Raw genomic sequence first — 2,649 nt, forward strand, 5'->3', positions numbered from 1 at the left:
CAAAGGGGCATGTCGCTATGGTAGGTTTATCTATTTTTTTTTCATTACAAGATTTCCGCAGCAGACTTTTCAGGCGAAAAGCTGCACCACAATTTGGTGCAGTTTTTCAGCCGGATTTACCTGCGGCCGCCAGGGGGACACGATGTGTGCTTTTATGCAGCGTATCCGCCCTGTGTAAACGTAGCATAAGAGTGCAGTCATACACGACAAATTGTGATTTAGAAATTTCTGCAACTGAAAATCCCTTCCATTCATCTAAATGTGGTTGTTCAAGTTCCATTCCAGCGAATGGCATTGTTTTTGAGTCGCAGAAATTTCTGCAATAAAATCTGCTGCAGGTGACCCTAAAAGACACATGCTGCTGGTATGTTCAGAGCAACCCCTGGATTCCAGGAAACCCTAGTTGGAAAATATAGTTATAGATGACAGATTTACACTAGCACCCATTACAGTGATTATTTGGAAATAATACTCAGTACCCAGCATGTCACAGAACCTCTATGGCTTATTAATCAGCATTTTTCTGACTACCCCACATCACTCCCCCGCTCATTGTGCCTTGCCTGTGGAAAGTGTCTCAGAAGCTCTTGCACTTTTGTAATTCTAGTCTTATACACAAGAACCAAGAAGCTCAGGATTTGAACTACAATAGGGGTGTAGCTAGGGGGGGCCAGGCGGGGCATGTGCCCCAGACGCAACTTAGAGGGGGCGCCAGCACCACCCCCTCCTGCACTATAATTGTACCTGCGTCTATAGGACACAGGTACAATTAGAAGCAATGAATGGCCGGGTACGCTCCGTGCCCGGCAATTCAGCGCCTTTCTACCAGTGAAGCGGCGCGATAATTTGCGCCGCTTGCATCATTGAAAGGTGCTGAATGACATTCTGCCCTGCCATCAGCGCCTTTCATAGATTCTTTTTTCAACCCCAGGAGACCTGCACAGAAGAGAGCTGGTCTCCATTGCTGCCGGACGGCGTGGGAATGGTGAGTGTAAATAGTTTGTTATTTTATCGTAATAAAAAAGTGTGTGGCTTTATCTACAGGGGGAGCTTTATCTACGGGGGGGGCGGCTTTATCTACAGGGGGGGCTTTATCTACAGGGCGTCTTTATCTATGGGGGGGCTTTATCTACAGGGGGCTTTATCTATCGGGGGGCTATATCTACGGGGGGCTTTATCTACAGGGGGCTTTATATATGGGGGGGCTTTAGCTACAGGGGAGATATACAGGGGGGGCTATCTGTGGAGCAATATATACAGGGGTGGGCTATCTGTGGAGCATTATTTACAGGGCTGGGCTATATCTACAAAGGGCTATATACAGGGGTGGGCTATCTATGGAGCACTATATACAGGGGTGGGCTATATCTACAGGGGGGGCTATATACAGCAGTGGGCTATCTGTGGAGCACTATATACAGGGGTGGACTATCTGTGGAGCATTAGTTACAGGGCTGGGCTATATCTACAAAGGGCTATATACAGGGGTGGGCTATCTGTGGACCACTATATACAGGGGTGGGCTATATCTACAGGGGGGCTATATACAGCAGTGGGCTATCTGTGGAGCACTATATACAGGGGTGGACTATATGTGAAGCACTATATACAGGGGTGGGCTATATCTACAGGGGGGCTATATACAAGGGGGCTATCTGTGGAGCACTATAGGGGGAGCGATTTGTGGGACACTATATACAGGGGTGGGCTATATGGGGGCACTATCTACAGGGGGCTCTATGGGGGGCAGGCTTTGGCAGCACATATACTAAAATTGGAATGATACAGAGAAGATTAGCATGGCCCCTGCGCAATGGATGACACGCAAATTCGTGAAGTGTTCCATATTTTTGCCTATCTAATTGCCTATTTAATTAATTATTTTATTTAAAACCCAATAAATTGCTTTTATTACCTCCTTGTCTGGACTTGCAATTGATGTTAGCAGCGCTGTATTTTTGGTTCTAATTTTTCTCCTTATATGTCTCATTGAGCGGTTGTCTTTGTACCACCGGTTTTGAAACTGGCTGCAGCTACATCACCTCATAATATTATTACCTGCCTTCAGTAGAGTTGTATTTTCTTTTGTGTGGCGCCGTAGTATTTCCTCGTTTTTTCTCTAGAGTCACTCATAGCACAGACCAAAGGAGGAGTAGGATCTTCGACCCTGTGTGGGAATGGGGCTAGGTAAGTAATTTTAATACTTTTCTATTATGCACATATGGGGGCATTATACTGTATGGGAGCTGATATGGTGGGGGTATTATACTGTATAGCATGGGCGGCTGGTATGGCGGGGGCATTATACTGTGAGGGGGCTGATATGGCATGAGGCTGATATGGTGGGGGGGTATTATACTGTATGGGGGCTGATATGGGGGCATTATACTGTAAGGGTGCAGCTATGGGGGTATTATACGCTATGGGCAGCTATGAGGGGCAATATACTGTATGGGGCAGCTATGGGGGGCATTATACTGTGTGAGGGCAGCTATGGGGGCATTATACTGTAGGGGGCATTATACTGTGTGGGGGCAGCTATGGGGGGGGGCATTATACTTTATGGGGGCAGCTATGGGGGCATTATACTATATGGGGGCATTATACTGTGTGGGGTCAGCTATTGGGGGCATAATAGTGTGTGAGGGT

At 47.0% G+C, this 2,649-nt stretch overlaps 1 non-coding gene across 1 annotated transcript; it reads left to right on the plus strand.

Annotated features, from left to right (window-relative positions):
- The first annotated feature begins 1,748 nt into the window (after nt 1–1,748).
- LOC142654755 (U6 spliceosomal RNA) lies at nt 1,749–1,852 on the plus strand. The gene has a single exon (XR_012849096.1). It is a non-coding gene; the product is annotated as a U6 spliceosomal RNA (small nuclear RNA).
- Nucleotides 1,853–2,649: the final 797 nt, after the last annotated feature.

The sequence above is a fragment of the Rhinoderma darwinii genome, chromosome 5 (assembly GCF_050947455.1).
Source record: "Rhinoderma darwinii isolate aRhiDar2 chromosome 5, aRhiDar2.hap1, whole genome shotgun sequence".
NCBI classification, from domain to species: Eukaryota; Metazoa; Chordata; class Amphibia; order Anura; family Rhinodermatidae; genus Rhinoderma; species Rhinoderma darwinii.